Source organism: Haliotis rubra, unplaced genomic scaffold, assembly GCF_003918875.1.
Source record: "Haliotis rubra isolate DU_JTF1 unplaced genomic scaffold, ASM391887v1 Scf495, whole genome shotgun sequence".
Lineage (NCBI taxonomy): Eukaryota > Metazoa > Mollusca > Gastropoda > Lepetellida > Haliotidae > Haliotis > Haliotis rubra.
Genome location: NW_025767185.1, coordinates 162,927 through 187,754, shown reverse-complemented (window position 1 = coordinate 187,754; position 24,828 = coordinate 162,927). Strand labels below are relative to the sequence as shown.

At 37.5% G+C, this 24,828-nt stretch overlaps 1 protein-coding gene across 1 annotated transcript in view; it reads right to left on the bottom strand.

The window, feature by feature from the left end:
* LOC124291538 (muscleblind-like protein 2a) overlaps positions 1–24,556 on the bottom strand; it is a 238,834-nt gene extending 214,278 nt beyond the window's left edge. Inside the window, exon 1 of the mRNA XM_046728544.1 lies at positions 24,461–24,556. The gene's annotated coding sequence lies outside the window, so the exon portion shown is untranslated. The remainder of the gene's footprint in view (positions 1–24,460) is intronic.
* Between the last annotated feature and the right edge of the window lie 272 nt (positions 24,557–24,828).

Sequence of the window (24,828 nt, the reverse complement as noted above, 5' to 3'; positions counted from 1 at the left end):
GTTTTGTTGTGCATCGTCCGATCGGAGGGAACACTTAGACAATATCTTCCGTTCAGAAACACGAATCTTTATGATTAAAATCTCAAATCTTTAAATTATTAAATCTAAATTTTAATTTGGAACCAAGCGCTCTATCACGAAGTTTCAAATATATATACATAAGCGAGACTAGTATGTAGTGAGGCTACCGTGAAACAAGTAGGTTTATCTCCATCAGGCGAACTCTTAGCTGTTGGGTGGATTTTCGGTGTGAATTGATGAAAGGCTGATAATTAACAATCATCTCCATCGCTTTTACTTTACTGATCTCTAATCGTAAACACCGATGTCCACAGTGCAGAAGTCCGCGTAGTGCAAGTAGTGGTAACTAAAATTCTCGTCAGATTCTTAGATGTTTTAGGCAACTCGTACCTGTTTTGGTCGATCCGCAAACACGTAATGGATGATTCGTACCCAAATTAGAGATGACCCACGTACTTCATGGCCCAAACTGGATTGCGTTAACCCGTAAAGATCATATTATACGATAAAAGATTTCTTCTTCTAATAATAATTTATTCAGTACTGTGATAACAATTAATTCTTAACAATGTTGATTCAGAAAACATTAATTTATTATACATTTAAAAATTCACTCATTATATATCTCAAACATTCATACATTATACCTTTCAAACATTCATACATTATTTATAGCTTTTAAGAAGCCGCGCTGGCTGAGAGGGTTAGGCGGCTGACTTTGTGTGCTGGCGATTAGGTGCCTGACTCTGAGGGTGTAGGTTCGAATCCAGGATGGAACTCAACCCAACGAAAGTACTAGACTCGGTACTTTACTAAGAAAGTGTAAACCCAAATATAACATATGTTACACCTTTTAAGATATTCACACATTATACCTTTCAATTGTTTTTTTCACTTTACATTTTAAACAATCATACAACATACATTTCAAGCATTCATACATGATACCTTTCAAACATTCCTGTATACATTTCAAACATTCACACAAAATACATTTCAAAATTCATAATTATACATTTAAAACATTCATACATTATGCTTTTCAAATATGTTTTCATTTTACAGTCATGTGCATGTGTTTAGATACGAGTAGGTACAGGTTGTCAAGAGTGCTTGTATATATACTTTACTCTGAGCTACATGATCGTGCAGCTTCAGAACACTTCCACCGTTTGTGTTCTACCAATAGCACTTTACAGCACGTTCATGATGCAGAGGAAGACGTTGTCCCGGTAGAAGTATACAAGTAGGAACCACTATAGAATACTTTAGTAACAACATGTCTGGGTCTGTAGGAATGGTTTTATTTCTTTAGCAAATATTGATACGTCAGCAGCTGCTACTCACCTTACAAAAGTTGTCCAAGAAAGTGGTTAAGAAGCAGGCAACACAGACAAATCTCAAGCCCGGTTTGCTACCGAATGTAAATGTTTGAAAGAAAACCCAAGGTAGTTGGCTTATAACATATTCTTAATAGTCAAGATATTAGCACAGATGAAAATTTTATATCGGTTGCTGAAGAATATATTTCATAAAATGAATCTTCCCCTGTTGGTGATGACGCCGATATATATTGAGTAAGAACATAACTATAGATGAAATAATCAAAGAAATATCTGCTTTAAAATAAAGCAGAGCATCTAGTTCTGTAGGACTTCCATCTGAAATATGGAAACATGGAAGAGATATATTCTACTTGCATGTACCTATTATTGTTTATTTGTTGATTTCTATAAAGCATTTGATTTAGTAAATACAGACCTTTATGGTATGTCTTGATCAAAAAAATATTCGAGGTACAATGCTTTCTGAAGTGCGTGATATGTTTACAGCATATGTTTAGAGACGAAAATAGATGTGTTATCGAGATTTTGTACAGATCGGGGATCAAAGGTAAATTTTACAAAAACAGAGATGCTTGTTTTCCGAAATAGGGGTAGAATGAAGAAGACTGAAAAATGGATGTAAGATTATTACCTTCAACCTACTATATATATTTAGGCCTCGTAGTTTTATATAGACTGTCTTGGTCAATAAAACACTTGTTCATAAAGCCAGTAAAGCTCTTTTTCCGATCAAACAACTTTATTAGAAATTATAGAATCTATTTCGAATGTTTAATGCACAAATAAAAACAATTATTCTTTGTTGCTCAGAGATATGGGGTTTCCATGAATGGCTAGTCAATTTTGTTTCAATTTTGTAAATACTTTCTTGGTGTTGGTGTTCATATAAATACAAACATATCGTTACTGAATGTGGCCGTTATAATATTTGCTGTGAATTCAGTCATAGGATGTGTTAAGCATTGGTATAAATTGTAAAATAGATACCCCAAACAATGTTACTTTTTGGTGAAAAGAATGGATGAAAATGGACGTAAGTTACGGGCAACTGCTGTTGAAGGATTAATCTCTATTGTTCTCGCAAAGGGTTAAAGAGTGTGATACTCAGTCGACTATTTCCATGTTAAAAGACAATTCGAATTTAGATTTCTACTCTACAATTAAAACAAAATTTAAAATGGATTATTACCTATCGAGTATGCATAATAAAGATTTGAGAAGATATTTATCACTTTTAATGTTATGTGAATTAAAAATCACGAAGAATGCTGGTACAAAAAGAAGAAAGACCTCGATAGCAAAGATTCTGTCCTTTTGTGAGACATATCTCAGAAGATGAGTTACATTTTATGATAGCATGTCCAATCTATAACAACTTACGACTTAAATATGTGGCAGAAATTGAATATGTAAATAACAATTGACTGATAAATCTTCTTCAAAATGCCAATTCCGAATCTATAGCTCTGTATGCAAATTTTATCAAAACAGCTTTCATATTACGCTGCTCATTGCTGTTAATTTATCTGTGTATATTTTATACTCATATACTGTGAATATACATATGTTGCGACATTGGACTTGTATCTTTGCCCTTTACATTGAATAAATTATTCTCTTTACTTAACTCTGATATGTGACAAATATTGAAAGTCTAAAGAAGTCACCCCCCACACAGACACAGGCACACACATTTTAGAATAATTAGACTTACATTCTTACATTACAAGACACGTTAGCTCAATTAACATTGCTGATTTTCTGCAAATATTTGCCTATCGTTTATAGAACTGGACTCATATTAGACGCAGAAGAGATAAAAGTTGAAGCACGCTCTGCAAGATTTACTGTTATGACGTGATATGCCCTGTAAGTTTCTTCCCCAAAGGTACTATCGCCCGTACTTCAGATAGTGTGGTAACCGCAGCTCAGCAGTTGGTAACCTGTAATTGTCTCTAAATATATATTTAGCAAGGTCAAATCTGCACATAGTCCAGGTCAACATTGACTACTTACATATCCATATAACTATATAGAGAGGCTGTAGAGGCAACACTACAGCCTGTTAGTCCAGGCATATATTCTCTAAGTCAACCGTTAACAGTAAACAGAGCTAGAAACATGTTATCGATTTAGTTTAATTTTATAGAGGAATATTTTAGCTCTGTATGGGAGAGAAGGAGGGTCGCGCGGCCATACGATGTTGCAAGCACATCCGATGGATGTATTTCTGCGTGTTCGGTGGAAGCATAATGTGACTGGAAATAGCACAAATAGCATGGATAAAGAGAAGCGTCTAGACAGACTTTATTTATTTCAATAAAATGATTGGAGACAGTGAGAGCATCCATAACGCATTGACTATAAGCGCTTTCGGTAAACCGTATTCAATTATATTGATTCATGTTTCGATATTTCAGTAACTGAATCTTGTCACGGCGATTTGTGCACGCCAACCGTATGCTTTCCAATAACACGGTTAATATAATTTCCATTTGATTTCCCGTGCTCTCAGTCTAAAACTGATAAAGAGGTACCTTTCGCTCTCTGCTCTCTGCAGATAATGACGCTACAAGGTACAGACAGTGGTCTGCTGGGCTGCTGTACATGCCCTGTGTCCCCGACCTGTCGCCCTAGGTCGGCATCATGTGTCTCAGTTTGGCTACATTAAATCCTGGAATGGAAGTACGCAAAATCACTTAAGGATTCGTGAGTGTTCTATTAGAGCGACCAGCATCACCCAGTGGATGCACATTGCACGCAATCGTACCGTCATGGAAGCTTAAGATTAAACATGCAAATAACTTAACGCTAGGTTGCTGATTTGTCCTCTCCTAAACTCACCATCCCCAGTCTCCCGAGTCACACTTCCCCAGTCTCACCCTCCTAAGTCTAAATTCTCATCTTCCCCCATGCTCCAGCCACACCCTCCTGAGATAAGACTCCTGTTTCATCTCTCACGTTCCATCAATCTCCCGTCTCACCCTCTATATCTCTTGTCCCAACCCATCCTCCCCTCTCACCTTCCATCGGTCTCCCGTCTCACCACAGCCTCCCGTCAAACCTACTTTCTGTCTCTCGTGTCACCCTCTATATCTCTTGTCCCACCCCAGTCTCCCATCTCACCTTCCTTCTGTCTCTCGTCTAACCCACTATATCTCATCTCACCCCCAGCCTCCCATCTCACCCTCCGTCTGCTTCTCGTCTCACCCTCTACATCTCGTCTCACTAGCGCCTCTTCTCACCTTCCTCCTGTCTCTCGTCTCACCCACTATATCTCGTCTCACCCCAGCCTCCCATCTCACCTTCCGTCTCTTGTCTCACCCTCTACGTCTCGTCTCACTAGCGCCTCTTCTCACCTTCCTTCTGTCTCTCGTATCACCCTCCATATCTAGTCTAACCCCAGTCTCCCGTTTCATACCCCAGTTTCCAATAACACACCAAGTCTCCCGTGTCCACCCCCACTCCCCACCCCTTCCCCACCCCAACACATACACCCTTCCCACTCCAGTCTCCTGTGTTATCCCGCGTGATGATGTTGGCATCCAGGCTCTCCTTACTGGCTCTCATTTTATTCTCTGTGTTAATATTTTTCTCAAAAACCCTCATATGACGTCTTGGCAGATCGAAAGGCGATAAACAGGGTCTTGGGGAGAAATGACACATAATGATTCAATATGAAAACACGGCTGAATAACAGACCAACTTCCTTGCTGCAAGACGGAAAATAAGTGCGCCGCGCTCGGCAAATGAGGTAAATTAGCCACAGATGACGACCAGGGCTCACATGGACAAAGCAGGACACAATCGGCTGGCGCGAAGACGTAACCTGGCAATTATCACGTCACTGCGTTTCGTCAGCGGGCACGCGAATACACAAATGCCGAGCGCAGCCTCTTTAAAACTCGCTAACGAACAATTAACGTAATTTCAATCTCTATAGCAAGGCATGTTTTGTCAAACACTTCATGTCATATTTTGATTGCGAGTTTAGATTGCCATGGGTAAGATTCGTTAGACTCTTGTAGGCAGACACTTACATCAGTGAACAAGAGTTTCCTAAAGGGCTTGTTTCAAGCATGCTCATAAAGAAAAGGATCGCAAGACAAATCACTTCGTAACATACAATATGGAAACAGTGGAACTGTAGACTCTGATGGGTTTACAATAGCCACGCTCACTGGCTTTAATAACAAGGCTTCAATTATAACAACACAGACAGACAGACAGACAGACAGACAGACAGACACACACACACGCACACACACTCACTCACTCATTTTATACCGAATAGACATGCATTAGAAGACACGCTAGCATAATTAACGCTGCTCTCTTTCTGCAAATATTTGCCTTTCGTTTGTATAACTTGCTCATATTTAAATGCCCAATGACAGTGAAATGGATGAGACGAGTATGTGTAAATTAGCGGAGGCTATCTGCTGGCGATATGTACCTCATTACACAGATTGACGCCGTCAGTTCCGGCAGCTGTCCAGTACCTACAACCGCTTTGATGTCCCAGCCAATCAGGCCCATTATCACCGCCTCATGCACCGCCATGGAAGTAAGTCTCATCGTTAATGTCAATATTTGTTCTTCATGTTGCTACGAGGCATTTCTAACGCCATTCAGAATCATATTTGTTTGATGTCACATTTGTCGTCAGTGGCAGATATGAAACCGCACATTATACATATAGTAGACATACCCACCATGTCATGTTTATACATATAGTAGACATACCCTCCACGTCATGTTTATGCATATAGTAGACATACCCACCATGTCATGTTTATACATATAGTAGACATATCCTACATGTCATGTTTATACATATAGTAGACATACCCACCATGTCATGTTTATACATATAGTAGACATTAGACATACCCACCATGTCATGTTTATACATATAGTAGACATACCCACCATGTCATGTTTATACATATAGTAGACATACCCACCATGTCATGTTTATACATATAGTAGACATACCCTCCATGTCATGTTTATACATATAGTAGACATACCCTCTATGTCATGTTTATACATATACACCGAATTTCCGGATTATCGAGGCAAATTATATAGGCATAGATTGGTAACAAGCTGAAATCGTTCGGGAGGCAAGACATCCGGATTATCGGAATCCGGACTAACGGGGCTTCACTGTAGTAGACATGCCCACCATGTCATGTTTATACATATAGTAGACATACCCACGATGTCATGTTTATACATATAGTAGACATACCCACCATGTCATGTTTATACATATAGTAGACATACCCACCATGTCATGTTTATACATATAGTAGACATACCCACCATGTCATGTTTATACATATAGTAGACATGCCCTCCATGTCATGTTTATACATATAGTAGACATACCCTCCATGTCATGTTTATACATATAGTAGACATACCCACCATGTCATGTTTATACATATAGTAGACATACCCTCCATGTCATGTTTATACATAAAGTGGACATACCCCTTCATGTCATGTTTATACATATAGTAGACATACCCACCATGTCATGTTTATACATATAGTAGACTTACCATCCATGTCATGTTTCTACATATAGTAGACATACCCTCCATGTCATGTTTATACATATAGTAGACATACCCTCTATGTCATGTTTATACATATAGTACACATGCCCACCATGTCATGTTTATACATATAGTAGACATACCCACCATGTCATGTTTATACATATAGTAGACATACCCACCATGTCATGTTTATACACATAGTAGACATACCCTCCATGTCATGTTTATACATATAGTAGACATACCCACCACGTGACATAGCCACGCGTGGCTTGCAAGGAAATGCATAAGGATTAGAAACGAAATCAATTTTAGGGTGTCTACAACTTTGTTAGCAATCGACCAAACTAACGAAATGTTTATCTAAAAGAAATTGCTGATGATAGTAACAATTCTTCCAAGGAACATGGGAGTCAAATAAATAGCTGTATTTATGTGTAAGAAAAGAAAGATTTATGGATGTCAACTTCTTTATTGTGAATATTGGTATTTATGTGTAGTCTTTAAATCTAACCTGTGTGCTCACCAATAGTTTGACATCTGACTTGTGTATTCATCAATGGCGTGTACATCTAACCTGTGTGTTCGTCAATAGTGAGTACATCTAACCTGTGTGTTCGTCAATAGTGTGTACATCTAACCTGTGTGCTCACCATTAGTTTGACATCTGACTTGTGTATTCATCAATGGCGTGTTCATCTAACCTGTGTGTTCGTCAATAGTGAGTACATCTAACCTGTGTGTTCGTCAATAGTGTGTACATCTAACCTGTGTGCTCACCATTAGTTTGACATCTGACTTGTGTATTCATCAATGGCGTGTTCATATACGCTGTGTGTTCGTCGTGTACATCTAACCTGTGTGTTCGTCAATAGTGTGTACATCTAACCTGTGTGTTCGTCAATAGTGTGTACATCTAACCTGTGTGCTCACCATTAGTTTGACATCTGACTTGTGTATTCATCAATGGCGTGTTCATATACGCTGTGTGTTCGTCGTGCACATCTAACCTGTGTGTTCGTCAATATTGAGTACATCTAACCTGTGTGTTCGTCAATAGTGAGTACATCTCACCTGTGTGTTCGTCAATAGTGTGTACATCTAACCTGTGTGTTCTTCAATAGTTTGACATCTGACTTGTGTATTCATCAATGGCGTGTTCATATACGCTCTGTGTTCATCAATAGTGTGTACATCTAACCTGTGTGTTCGTCAATAGTGTGTACATCTAACCTGTGTGTTCGTCAATAGTGTGTACATCTAATCTGTGTGTTCGTAAATAGTGAGTACATCTAACCTGTGTGTTCACCAATAGTTTGACATCTGACTTGTGTATTCATCAATCGCGTGTACATCTAACCTGTGTGTTCACCAATAGTTTGACATCTGACTTGTGTATTTATCAATCGCGTGTACATCTACCTTGTGTGTTCGTCAGTCGTGCGTACATCTAATCCGTGTGTTCGTCAGTAGTCTCACATCTAACCTGTGTGTTCATCAGTAGTAGGTGTATCTAACTTGTGTATTCACCAATAGTTTGACATCTAAACTGTTTGTTAATTGTGTTTATACCAAGCCTTTGTGTTTCATCCATAGTGTTAACACCCTGACAGTTTTTAACCCTGAAAATTGACACTTGCCCCTCTAAATCGATAGAACACTTCTATCCAGTACTATATGATGGAATCGATGACACCGCCCTAAATGAAGGGCGCGGGTTTCTGATCATGCTAGACCCAAAGAGAGGGTACCTGCCGGGCATTGTGCTAGATCCGAAAGGAGACTCATTTACCCTGTGCTAGGCCCAGACAGAGGACAACTGACTCGCTTTGGACTCGGACACCTACCCCGACTGAACTGAAACCAGATGGACACCTGCCAAATCGTGTTCCAGCCTTGTGCTAGACCCAGAATGTGGCCCCGTGCCCCATGCAGGACCAGAGGGTGAACATGCGCCATGCCCTGGGCATTAGAGAAGACACCTGCCTCCAGATTGACCTGGAGAGTGAACACTTATGTCCGGTTTGATTCAGAGAGTAAGCATATGTGTTTGGCACATAAGGCAGAACATCTAACCCACGTTACACACGAAGGGAGAGACACCTGGCCTGTGCTGGCCAATGACAAATGCAGACGGCCCCTTGTGCCTGACCTCGTTCTGTGCCGAAAGAAGTATGTATACCCAATATAAGGAAATATGGTATTCTGTTTTCGATGATGTTATTCATTCACAGTTCTCTGTCATCTCTCAGCTATTGGTGTTTGAGCAAATATGTAGTCATGGTCAGACAGTCATGTTTCAAGGTGTTGAAAACTCCAAAGAAATGTATTCATTTTCCTCACGACGTTATATATATACCACAGCGGCAGGCAGCCAAAAGTTTCCAGTTTTGAGTTCAACGGTCTCCCCTTTCCCTTCGCAGGGGCACGCCGACCTGACCTTAGAATCCGGAAAAACGGGAGAGTGAGATCGATATCCCCAGAGACGGGTCGGTAGTGGGCGGGGCTCCAATCACTCTCATAGTTCTACCAGTTTGCATTATCTCGTGTTCTATGGCAGTTGATAGTACAGTCCCGGCAATATGCGGAAATATGTTTGCATCAGGCGAGATGTCCCAATAGGTGTCGGGGGAGTAGTTTTTAAGTCCGCGCCGGTGTAATTGAGACTGTGGGTCGAGATATCCAAAGGGTGGTGGGTACACGGTGCTTGTCAAGATTTACCAGTAGCTGTTTGGGGCATTGGGCCTGTCTCCTGGTTGTCGGTAACATTCTTACCGTCCAGATGTCCCGGACCTTGTCAGTGAAACTGTATCTATAGAAATGTTCTAGTAGACACTGTGTCTGTCGGGATGTCCCAGTCGGTGGTGTAGACACTGTGTCTGTCGGGATGTCCCAGTCGGTGGTGTAGACACTGTGTCTGTCGGGATGTCCCAGTCGGTGGTGTAGTGTGTAAGTGAAAATCCAATGAAGCAAGAACTGAATTTGCCGAATCACTCATTCAGCTTAGTAAAGAACGAGCCTCTCTCTGAAAGACCATTAACTTTTTGAATTGGCTAGATTAAATAAAATGTTGAACGAAATTGAATTCGGAGAGACGAGGTTTACTTTTGAAACCGGATTAAATGTTGAATTTAAAAAAATCAATGTCGAATTAACTTTGCTGACATCCCCAGGACTTGTTAGAGCTGTCAATAGCGCGGATATGCGTCATGTAGTCCATTGCGAAATGCGGTTACATTCATCTAAATCTTGCCATAATCAACACCTCCAACTTCTCAAATTAAATTTTCAGAATCGATAAAATGTCTGCAGTTGACTGACAAGGTTTATCAAATATAGTATTCCTTGACACTGAGAGGGCACGAAACCAGTACAACATAACTTGAGAGGATATGTGGTCGGTGTAGAACTGTCTTGGAGAGTACAGAAACAGCAAACTACTGTTGAGAAGTGTACAAGAACAATATACTATTCTCCGGGAGAAAACAGGATAAACTCAATCATAGGGCCAATATACGATCACTTGACAGGGTATAGGATCACCATACTATTACTTGACAGAGTATAGGACCAACATACTATTACTTCACAGAGTATAGGATCACCATACTATTACTTGACAGAGTATAGGACCAACATACTATTACTTCACAGAGTAAAGGACCAACATACTATTACTTCACAGAGTACAGGTTCACCATACTGTTACTTGACAGAGTACAGGTTCACCATACTGTTACTTCACAGAGTACAGGTTCACCATTCTGTTACTTGACAGAGTATAGGATCACCATACTGTTACTTCACAGAGTATAGGATCAACATACTATTACTTCACAGAGTATAGGACCAACATACTATTACTTCACAGAGTATAGGACCAACATACTATTACTTCACAGAGTATAGGACCAACATACTATTACTTGACAGAGTATAGGACCAACATACTATCACTTGACAGAGTATAGGATCACCATACTATTACTTGACAGAGTATAAGACCAACATACTATTACTTGACAGAGTATAAGACCAACATATAGGACACAACATACTATTACTATTACTTCACAGAGTATAGGATCACCATACTGTTACTTGACAGAGTACAGGTTCACCATACTGTTACTTCACAGAGTACAGGTTCACCATACTGTTACTTCACAGAGTATAGGATCACCATACTATTACTTCACAGAGTATAGGACCAACATACTATTACTTGACAGAGTATAGGTTCACCATACTATTACTTCACAGAGTAAAGGACCACCAAACTATTACTTCACAGAGTATAGGACCAACATACTATTACTTCACAGAGTATAGGACCAACATACTATTACTTCACAGAGTATAGGTTCACCATACTATTACTTCACAGAGTAAAGGACCACCAAACTATTACTTCACAGAGTATAGGATCACCATACTATTACTTCACAGAGTAAAGGACCACCAAACTATTACTTCACAGAGTACAGGATCACCAAACTATTACTTCACAGAGTATACGACCAACATACTATTACTTCACAGAGTACAGGATCAGCAAACTATTACTTCACAGAGTATAGGACCAACATACTATTACTTCACAGAGTAAAGGGTTCACCATACTGTTACTTCACAGAGTATAGGATCAACATACTATTACTTCACAGAGTATAGGACGAACATACTATTACTTCACAGAGTATAGGACCAACATACTATTACTTCACAGAGTATAGGACCAACATACTATTACTTGACAGAGTATAGGTTCACCATACTATTACTTCACAGAGTAAAGGACCACCAAACTATTACTTCACAGAGTATAGGACCAACATACTATTACTTCACAGAGTATAGGATCACCAAACTATTACTTCACAGAGTATAGGACCAACATACTATTACTTCACAGAGTATAGGTTCACCATACTATTACTTCACAGAGTACAGGATCACCAAACTATTACTTCACAGAGTATAGGACCAACATACTATTACTTCACAGAGTATAGGTTCACCATACTATTACTTCACAGAGTAAAGGACCACCAAACTATTACTTCACAGAGTACAGGACCACCAAACTATTACTTCACAGAGTATAGGACCAACATACTATTACTTCACAGAGTATAGGATCACCATACTGTTACTTGACAGAGTACAGGTTCACCATACTATTACTTCACAGAGTACAGTTTCACCATACTATTACTTCACAGAGTATAGGTTCACCATACTGTTACTTCACAGAGTATAGGATCACCATACTATTACTTCACAGAGTACAGGTTCACCATACTGTTACTTCACAGAGTATAGGATCACCATACTATTACTTCACAGAGTACAGGTTCACCATATATCTCTATATATCACTGTATATCTCTGTATATCTCTGTATATCACTGTATATCTCTGTATATCACTGTATATCTCTGTATATCACTGTACATCTCTGTATATCTCTGTATATCTCTGTATATCACTGTATATCTCTGTATATCACTGTATATCTCTGTATATCACTGCATATCTCTGTTTATCTCTGTAGATTACTGTAGATCACTGTATATCACTGTATATCTCTGTATATCACTGTATATCACTGTATATCTCTATATATCACTGTATATCTCTGTATATCTCTGTAAATCACTGTATATCTCTGTACATCTCTGTATATCACTGTATATCTCTGTATATCTCTGTATATCACTGTACATCTCTGTATATCACTGTATATCTCTGTATATCACTGCATATCTCTGTATATCACTGTATATCACTGTATATCACTGTATATCACTGTATATCTCTGTATATCACTGTATATCTCTGTATATATCACTGTATATCTCTATATATCACTTCTGTATATCACTGTATATCTCTGTATATCACTGTATATCTCTGTATATCATCACTGTATATCATCACTATATATCTGTATATATCTGTATATCTCTGTCTGTATATCACTGTATATCTCTGTATATCACTGTGTATATCACTGTATATCTCTATATATCACTGTATATCTCTGTATATCTCTGTATATCACTGTATATCTCTGTATATCACTGTATATCTCTGTATATCACTGTATATCTCTGTATATCACTGTATATCACTGTATATATCTATATATCACTGTATATCTCTGTATATCTCTGTAAATCACTGTATATCTCTGTATATCACTGTACATCTCTGTATATCACTGTACATCTCTGTATATCACTGTATATCACTGTATATCTCTGTATATCACTGTATATCACTGTATATCACTGTATATCTCTGTATATCACTGTACATCTCTGTATATCTCTGTATATCTCTGTATATCTCTGTATATCACTGTATATCACTGTATATCTCTGTATATCACTCAAATCTCTGTATTACTAACAACAACCAGCGTGTGTGGTGTATTGGCAGTCAGATATGAAGAGTGTGGGCTGCATGTAGATCGGTGAAGGAGCTACTGACTTGGCCATGTAAGGTTGACATTCCCTCTCATCCCAAGATAATACATCCTGTCCTCAGATAACTCCTGGCAACTGTCCGTGGATAACTTCATTTGTGACATGCATTGTATTGTATATAACTTGCAAATGTATAGATGCACATTTTCCACTTTCCAGCACACTGTATATATCCTGTAAAACACTGTATATATCCTGGAAAACACCGTATATATGTATATCAACACTGTATATATCCTGTAAAACACTGTATATATCCTGGAAAACACCGTATATATGTATATCAACACTGTATATATCCTGTAAAAAAATATATATATATATATATATATATATATATCAACACTGTATATATCCTGTAAAACACTATATATGTATATCAACAGTGTATATATCCTGTAAAACACTATATATATATATCAACACTGTATATATCCTGTAAAACACTGTATATATGTATATAAACAATGTATATATCCTGTCAAACGCTGTATATCTGTATATCAACACGGTATTTATCCTGTAAACACTGTATATATGTATATCAACACTGCATATATCCTGTAAAACACTATATATGTATGTCAACACTGTATATATCCTGTAAAACACTGTATATATGTAAATCAACACTGTATGTATCCTGTAAAACACTGTATATATGTATATCAACACTATATATCCTGTAAACACTATATATGTATATCAACACTGTATATATCCTGTAAAACACTGTATATATGTATATCAACACTGTATATATCCTGTAAAACACTGTATATATGTATATCAACACTGTATATATCCTGTAAAACACTGCATATATGTATATCAACACTGTATATATCCTGTAAAACACTGTATATATGTATATCAACACTGTATATATCCTGTAAAACACTGTATATATGTATATCAACACTGTATATATCCTGTAAAACACTGTATATATGTATATCAACACTTCATATATAATATAATAGTTGACATACGACATCACAAACTCCAATGATGATAATAACAACAATGGTTTAAAGTGTAATACTTTAATACCAATATTTCTCTTGGTGATGTAAGAGGGATATAGTGTAAGGTTATCATAAAACCTCTGACAGAACTGTTCACATGTTTTGCTGTAGTCTGCCTGATGCGCTTCGGTCAAATACCGTCGACATCTGTCCTCACGCCTTAGGACAATGAGCGCGTTGAGTAAAAGGAGATGCACCGGAACAGACATCACTGCTTTCATTGTGGTCATTTTCTGAGAAGGTTGTCCATTCTATGTTTGACACGTCATATCAAGTGTAACAGTGAGCAGATGGAGAGGCGGTTTCTACCATCATATCGAGTATAATATTTAGAAGTGGGAGAGGCAGTTTCTACCATCATATCGAGTATAATATTTAGAAGTTGGAGAGGCGGTTTCTACCATCATATCACGTATAATATTAAGCAGTTTGAGAAACAGTTTCTACCATCACATCGAGTATAATATTTAGCAGTTGGAGAGGCAGTTTCTACCATCATATCGAGTATAATATTTAGCAGTTGGAGAGGCAGTTTCTACCATCATATCGAGTATAATATTTAGAAGTTGGAGAGGCAGTTTCTACTATCATATCGAATATAATATTTAGCAGTTGGTGAGGCAGATTCTACCATCATATCGAGTATAATATTTAGAAGTTGGAGAGGCGGTTTCTACCATCATATCACGTATAATATTAAGCAGTTTGAGAAACAGATTCTACCATCACATCGAGTATAATATTTAGCAGTTGGTGAGGCAGTTTCTACCATCATATCGAGTATAATATTTAGCAGTTGGAGAGGCGGTTTCTACCATCATATCGAGTATAATATTTAGCAGTTGGAGAGACAGTTTCTACCATCGTATCGAGTATAATATTTAGAAGTTGGAGAGGCGGTTTATACCATCATATCACGTATAATATTTAGCAGTTGGAGAAACAGTTTCTACCATCATATCGAGTATAATATTTAGCAGTTGGAGAGGCAGTTTCTACCATAGTATCGAGTATAATATTTAGCAGTTGGAGAGGCAGTTTCTACCATCATATCGAGTATAATATTTAGCAGTTGGAGAGACAGTTTCTACCATCATATCGAGTATAATATTTAGCAGTTGGAGAGACAGTTTCTACCATCATATCGAGTAATGTTAGAGTTAGAGAGGCAGTTTCTACCATCATATCGAGTATAATATTTAGCAGTTGGAGAGGCAGTTTCTACCATCATATCGAGTATAATATTTAGCAGTTGGAGAGGCAGTTTCTACCATCATATCGAGTATAATATATTTAGCAGTTGGAGAGGCAGTTTCTACCATCATCGAGTATATCGAGTATAATATTTAGCAGTTGGAGAGGCAGTTTCTACCATCATATCGAGTATAATATTTAGCAGTTGGAGAGACAGTTTCTACCATCATATCGAGTATAATATTTAGCAGTTTAGCAGTTTCTACCATCATATCGAGTATAATATTTAGCAGTTGGAGAGACAGTTTCATCCATCATCGAGTATAATATTTAGCAGTTGGAGAGACAGTTTCTACCATCATATCGAGTATAATATTTAGCAGTATAGAGGCAGTTTCTACCATCATATCGAGTATAATATTTAGCAGTTGGAGAGGACAGTTTCTACCATCATATCGAGTATAATATTTAGCAGTTGGAGGAGGCAGTTTTTAGCACCATCAGTATCGAGCATAATATATTTAGCAGTTGGAGAGACAGTTTCTACCATCATATCGAGTAGTATAATATTTAGCAGTTGGAGAGACAGTTTCTACCATCATATCGAGTATAATATTTAGCAGTTGGAGAGACAGTTTCTACCATCATATCGAGTATAATATTTAGCAGTTGGAGGCAGGAGAGACAGTTGGAGAGGCAGTTTCTACCATCATATCGAGTATAATATTTAGCAGTTGGAGAGACAGTTTCTACCATCATATCGAGTATAATATTTAGCAGTTGGAGAGACAGTTTCTACCATCATATCGAGTATAATATTTAGCAGTTGGAGAGGCAGTTTCTACCATCATATCGAGTATAATATTTAGAGTATAGTTGGAGAGGCAGTTTCTACCATCATATCGAGTATAATATTTAGCAGTTGGAGAGACAGTTTCTACCATCATATCGAGTATAATATTTAGCAGTTGGAGAGGCAGTTTCTACCATCATATCGAGTATAATATTTAGCAGTTGGAGAGTATAATATATTTAGCAGTTTCTACCATCATATCGAGTATAATATTTAGCAGTTGGAGAGACAGTTTCTACCATCATATCGAGTATAATATTTAGCAGTTGGAGAGGCAGTTTCTACCATCATATCGAGTATAATATTTAGCAGTTGGAGAGGCAGTTTCTACCATCATATCGAGTATAATATTTAGCAGTTGGAGAGACAGTTTCTACCATCGTATCGAGTATAATATTTAGCAGTTGGAGAGGCAGTTTCTACCATCATATCGAGTATAATATTTAGCAGTTGGAGAGACAGTTTTTCTACCATCATATCGAGTATAATATAGCAGTTAGTTTCTACCATCATATCGAGTTGGAGAGGCAGTGGAGAGGCAGTTTCTACCATCATATCGAGTATAATATTTAGCAGTTGGAGAGGCAGTTTCTACCATCATATCGAGTATAATATTTAGCAGTTGGAGAGACAGTTTCTACCATCATATCGAGTATAATATTTAGCAGTTGGAGAGACAGTTTCTACCATCATATCGAGTATAATATTTAGCAGTTGGAGAGGCAGTTTCTACCATCATATCGAGTATAATATTTAGCAGTTGCAGAGAGACAGTTTCTACCATCATATCGAGTATAATATTTAGCAGTTGGAGAGACAGTTTCTACCATCATATCGAGTATAATATTTAGCAGTTGGAGAGGCAGTTTCTACCATCATATCGAGTATAATATTTAGCAGTTGGAGAGGCAGTTTCTATCATCATATCGAGTATAATATTTAGCAGTTGGAGAGACAGTTTCTACCATCATATCGAGTATAATATTTAGCAGTTGGAGAGGCAGTTTCTACCATCATATCGAGTATAATATTTAGCAGTTGGAGAGACAGTTTCTACCATCATATCGAGTATAATATTTAGCAGTTGGAGAGCAGTTTCTACCATCATATCAGTATTATTTAGCACCAGTTTCTACCATCATATCGAGTATAATATTTAGCAGTTGGAGAGAGGCAGTTTCTACCATCATATCGAGTATAATATTTAGCAGTTTGGAGAGTTTCTACCATCATATCAGTTTCTACCATCATATCGAGTATAATATATCGAGGCAGTTTCTACCATCATATCGAGTATAATATTTAGCAGTTGGAGCAGTATGGAGAGGCAGTTTCTACCATCATATCGAGTATAATATTTAGCAGTTGGAGAGACAGTTTCTACCATCATATCGAGTATAATATTTAGCAGTTGGAGAGAGGCAGTTTCTACCATCATATCGAGTATAATATTTAGCAGTTGGAGAGGCAGATCGAGTATAATATTTAGCAGTTGGAGAGACAGTTTCTACCATCATATCAGTTTCTACCATCATATCGAGTATAATATTTAGCAGTTTCTACCATCATATCGTAGTATAATATTTAGCAGTTGGAGAGACAGTTTCTACCATCATATCGAGTATAATATTTAGCAGTTGAGAGTTGGAGAGGCAGTTTCTACCATCATATCGAGTATAATATTTAGCAGTTGGAGAGACAGTTTCTACCATCATATCGAGTATAATATTTAGCAGTTGGAGAGGCAGTTTCTACCATCATATCGAGTATAATATTTAGCAGTTGGAGAGACAGTTTCTACCATCATATCGAGTATAATATTTAGCAGTTGGAGAGACAGTTTCTACCATCATATCGAGTATAATATTTAGCAGTTGGAGAGACAGTTTCTACCATCATATCGAGTATAATATTTAGCAGTTGGAGAGACAGTTTCTACCATCATATCGAGTATAATATTTAGCAGTTGGAGAGACAGTTTCTACCATCATATCGAGTATAATATTTAGCAGTTGGAGAGGCAGTTTCTATCATCATATCGAGTATAATATTTAGCAGTTGGAGGCAGTTTCTATCATCAGTTGGAGAGGCAGTTTCTATCATCATATCGAGTATAACATGTAGCAGTTGGAGAGACGGTATCTACCATCATATCGAGTATGATATTAAGGAGTTGGAGAGACAGTTTCTACCATCGTATCGAGTATAATATTTAGAAGTTGGAGAGGCGGTTTCTACCATCATATCACGTATAATATTAAGCAGTTTGAGAAACAGTTTCTACCATCACATCGAGTATAATATTTAGCAGTTGGAGAGGCAGTTTCTACCATCATATCGAGTATAATATTTAGCAGTTGGAGAGGCAGTTTCTACCATCATATCGAGTATAATATTTAGCAGTTGGAGAGGCAGTTTCTATCATCATATCGAGTATAATATTTAGCAGTTGGAGAGACAGTTTCTACCATCATATCGAGTATAATATTTAGCAGTTGGAGAGACAGTTTCTATCATCATATCGAGTATAATATTTAGCAGTTGGAGAGACAGTTTCTATCATCATATCGAGTATAATATTTAGCAGTTGGAGAGACAGTTTCTACCATCGTGTCAAGTATAATATTTAGCAGTTGGAGAAACAGTTTCTATCATCGTATCGAGTATAATATTTAGCAGTTGGAGAGACAGTGTATTCCATCATAATAAACATTGTAATAGTCATTAAAAAGTTATGGTATACTTCATTACAAAATGATTTTTGAAAACAAAACTAAAATATTTGATCATTTAAATGATGCCACATTGTTTGAACACACTTAGCTTTGAGAAGAGGTTAGACTTTTTTGCATATACGGATTTGCCAAGGATGCATCATTTGAGTCCATGAATCAAATCACTAACATTTGTTTACAACATATATCTTGTCAGTGATCGTCCTATCAGACACAAGTAAACAAATAAAGCTGATATGTTTACAGTTGTGGCTGGCGATTTCAATCTAGACTTTCCATGTGAAACCTGTCAAAAGATCGAACATTTACAAACTATGAAGCTAATTATTACAGAGCCTACAAGAATTACCCCATATTCTAAAACTCTGATCGATCTTACGTCCGTATCCAGAGTAGACAATGTCAGGCGTACTAGAACCAATCTGCAGCTATCATCATTACCCAATCTTAGTTACTAGAAAAGAAATCATACCCCAAAATCACACCTTTAAGAGAAAAATGTATAACTACTCTTTGGAAGATGTGGATGGTATAAATCACGATATAAATAGCATAGACACTGAGGGGGCGCGGTGGGCGAGCTGGCTAAGGCGCCAGGCTAGTGATGCAGCGAGTTTGTCGGGATCGAGTCCACCTGTGACCGGGTGTAAAAACCTTGGAGTCAACTTTGTGTGCAGACTCTTTCAGTGTTGTCACAACCCCTAGTGTACAGTAAACAACCCTGTGCACTTAAAAGAACCCACGAATCCGTTGGTATATCACCAGATGGTGGCCACAGGATTACGTGCAACACCTAGCTGCGGGTACAGCAACGTGCAGTAAAACTTGGACAAAGTACAGTCACTCTGTGTCCCAGTCCACCAAGCTGTGAATGGGTACCTCGTTAGGTTGAGAAACCGCATTAACTCCCCAGGGAGTTGAGATTGAAAATACGATGTGCCGTTGAGATCGACATCCAATGATCGAGGCAACAAATACCAGCGCCTTGAGCATGCACTAGTTGCCTAGATATGTGCGCTATATAAATATCATATAATAATAAATAAAAAAAAATAATGATAGTCTATTTTCTTCAGACGATATTAATACAGTTACTGAAGATTTTACTTGTAAAATTTAAAATATTCTCGATAAAAATATACCGAATAGAATTGTCACAGTCAGGAAAAAAGATCCCCTGTGGCTAAATAATGAGATTCGTTCTCTTATAAGAAAACGAAATCGTATTAATGAATTTGCTAAAAGTCGAAATAGACTCGCAGACTGGGACAAATTTAGACAATGCTGGAACAATATAACATCACCAGTCCGAAAAGCTAAAGCGGCTTATGAATTAAAAATAGATAAAATAATCAGTATACCGAATGGTACTAAGATTTGGTGGCGACTGGTTTACAACTATATTAAAAAGTATACCGAAAATTCGTTGTTTCCGCCAAATGTATCAAATAACATTTTGTATGATGACATTGAAGATATTACCAATGCCCTGAATTGATTTTTTGTTGATTAATCAAAAGTAAGAAACCCCGATTCTCAACTTCTAATTATTGGACCGTGTAAAGTCATTGATGATTTCAGTCTGTGAATTTGAATTTAGATGAAGTTTGTGATATTTTTCTTTCTGTGGATACAACTAAAGCAACAGGGTCAGATGGTATGGCAAACAAACTACTTAAATTAACAGCGCCTACCCTAGCTCCTATTCTTACCAAGTTATTTAACTTATCTCTCCAAATGAAATGTTTTCCGACAGTCTGGAAACAAGCATCAATAACGCCAATTCATACAAAAGTGATGCACATGAATGCTCCAACTTTAGACCTTTCAGTATTTACGATTTGCGTAGCCAGAATGTTTTTAAAGTGTATTTACAAACGTGTGTTTAGGTTGTTTCCTTTTCAGGGAAAATGATCTTCTTACTAATCTACAATCGGGATTTATGCTAGGTGACTCAACATCATATCGACTCACATAACTACATAATTTTATTGTTAGTGCATTAGACGAAGGTAAAGAAATTAAGCTGGGTTTTTTTGCGATATAAGCAAAGCCTTTGATAGGGTATGGCATGAAGGTATCATTCATAAAGGTAACGCTTATGGAACCCAAGGTGGTCTTCTGAAATGGTTCAAAAGTTTTTTAGAAATAGAAAAAAGAGTTCAAAAGGTAGTTATTAATGGTTACATGTATATCAAAGTTTGCGATCACATCTCTGCAGCAAATTGTATCAATAACGATTTATCAAAACAATCAAACTGGGCCTACAAATGGCAAGTTGGATTCAACCCCAATACGACCAAATGTTTAACATTAAGCCGTCATGTCGGATCTAGTGTTAGACCAAACTTATACATGGAGGGTACTCTTATAAAAGTACAAAGTCATAAACATTTAGGAATTACACTTCAAAGTGATTGCTCATGGAAAATACAAATCAACGAAGTTATTAGGAAAGTAAGTCCAATAAACAACTGCTATAGGAGCTTCAAGTACAGACTGACCAGAAAAACGCTTGATGCTATGTATGTGTCTTTTATCCTACCTAATTTCGACTACTGTTGTTATACCTGGCACACACTGTACCAACGAACAATCATTACTTCTCGAGAATGTGCATTTGGATGCCCTGCGAACTAATTGTGGGGCAGATCGTGGTACTAGCCATACCAAAATATATAACAAAACATATTTTCAACCTTTAAAAGAACGAAGACATCGCTTCAGATTGATTACATTTTACAAAAGTAGAATTGGTATTTCACCTGAATATCTCAGCAAACTTCTACCACCCCAAGTCTCTGAAAGTAAGAAATATAATCTCAGAAATAGATCCAACCTACAGACAGTCAAATGTAGAACCCAGTCTTATGCCAGATCATTTCTTCCGGACACGATCGATTTGTGGAATAATCTACCTGTATGAAGTAATTAATGCACGCTCATTACCAGAATTTAAATCACTGATCAGTCCTTCTGATAGAATTACGAATAACCTTGACTTTAATTATGGTTCTAGATTCTGCCAAATTGTCCACTGTCGCCTCGGCTGCAGCGACTAAAATGCTGATAAGTTTAGACGCCATTTATCAGAAACCCCAGACTGCACATGTGACTATCAATTTGAGGATACAACTTATTTTTTCTTTACCTGCCACAAATACGATAATAACAGAAAGACTATGTACTTTTACATACATGGGTAAGATCTGACATCAATACTCAGTTCAGTTCCACAAACATGGACATCATTCAATCAGTTAACGATTTTATCGACAAAAACAAAAGATTTGAACAATTTTAGAAAGGATAGCTGCATAATTATAATTTTCCACAGAATCCACTGACTTCAAAATACTGATTTTATGTATTTCATTTGTGCAATTTTACATTATGTTTCGCACTTTCTATGTGTACTAAAAGTTGTTGTTTTTCTTCCGATCCAGATTTCTTTGAAATAAAAATACCAAGTAAACCCAAAATTCAAAGCACAGTTGAACACAAACCAACACGGCGAATATTTACTTTATCTAACCTATTACTCAGTGATACTTTTTCAATAATCAGCTACAAAAAGGGTGCTAAGCAATTCTATATATGCATCTAGAAATGACAAAATGTCAATAGCAGTGCACGAGTAGGATTGGCTGAAACATTATTACGTTACCTACAGCTGTTGTATGTACTGAGCATGTCCGAGCAGTGGCTGTACAGTGGGTTATATGCACTACAAGGCAGCTCCACATCAACCATCATGAAGGGAATAGGTGCCTGTCTCACTAGAAATGATTTACGTGGATTTAACATTTTGTAACTTTTGAAACTGAGGTTTAAAATGGGATTAAATCATATTTCCCGAATCTGAATGTAACATTATTTTACATAGTGACATTTCGGGACAGAAAATACAATGGGGATGGACACAAAGACAATTTGGCAACGTCCCTCTACAACAAATGACGTCGAACACATTACATTATGTACACCTGGCATCAGGTTTTTTCCAGTGATCTCTTCATATAACTTCATCACTATTTTACCTTTTACGCTCAATGGAATCTGTTTCGGCAGACAAAGGAAGACTTATTTGTCTCTGGTGTTGGAGCTCCACATCTGATTCCAGTAAAACACTGATTTGCTAACATTGTGAGGCAATTTTAATGCAGTATTACTATTTATTTATATATTTCCTATATATGGCATGCTAAGTATTGTTAAGTAAAATTCATACCTTTACAAATTAATTGCAGATTTCTCTGTACGGGTTTGGTAATAGCATATGTCATGTTAATAAGCCATATCTAAAATCCCATTGCCTCGCGTTATCCGTGACTAACAATACGTTTATACACACAGAATAGATAGATTATCCTGTGCACCTGTAAGACATCCAGATAGCAGATTAATGTCTACACTTTAAAGGATAATAGCAACCCATCACAGGCATGAACACACAGACTAGTTTATACATTGGTGACCTGCCGCACTTACTATGAAATGTGTATTATAGCAAGTTGTTTACACGTAGCCAGTAGAACCCGTCCTTCCTCATACACGTTGTGTTAATGATAAATCATAACAACATATTTTGCTCAGTGAATTCTATCGTTCTGCATTGACCGCCATGGACAAAATATACGTCAACCTATAATATAAATAGCAGAAATATTCTTTAAAAACTTCAGCGTGGCACGACTGGGTGCCAGGTAACCTTCAATGCCTCTTCCTGCTGGAGGTTCCGCTCACAGGACACAGCAGGGTTTACTTCAGACAGGAAGTCGGACATCTGACTCAGTCCAGACGCAGACAAGCATACGATTCAATGAAACATTCGTGTAATCTTACAATCAAATCGCAGAGCATATGCATGCATAAACCTTTTCAGAGCACGGTGACGAAACCTTTGGCATTCCACGCTGAAGTTAGTAATCACATAGCTATGAGGTAAGCTATACCTTCTCCCGCAAAGTAAATAACCTCCAGCTGTTTTATGCCTCATGCAAGTAAATACGCGGTGCTATATATGTGAACATGGTAATGATATATTGATAAATGCTGCACTATATTAGAAGGGGGAATTCCCCGGTTAGACATAAGGTGCTTTTGAAATGAATAGCGCACTTCCTGGTGTGTTTACTATCGGCGATTAATACCTACATGCAATTATCTACTTATGTTTACTGGCGTGTGTACCAGCATGTATGTGTGCCACCTACTTGGGTACAGACAACAGTCTATCAGCGTCGGTAGCGAGACCCAGCGATCAGGAAATGTAGGACACTTTATCACTTCTCTATCATATCCAGGGGAACGTGGTATGTTGTGGATCGCGGTAGGTCGACATGACCTGGAAGAGGGTAGCGTGACCTCGTTGAAGGCGCGGAAGTGCCGCGGGAGTACCTGCAATTCATTTATTGTTTCTAACTGGTGATGTACGCATGTTATCGCAAGTGTTTGGGTCCTGGCTGTTGATGAGTTTTTACTAGCTGTACTTAGCTGTAAAATACCATATTTCTCTAATGACGTGTTAATCAGCTACTTAAAAGTGTAAGATATATGCAAATATACAGTGTTCTAATAATGC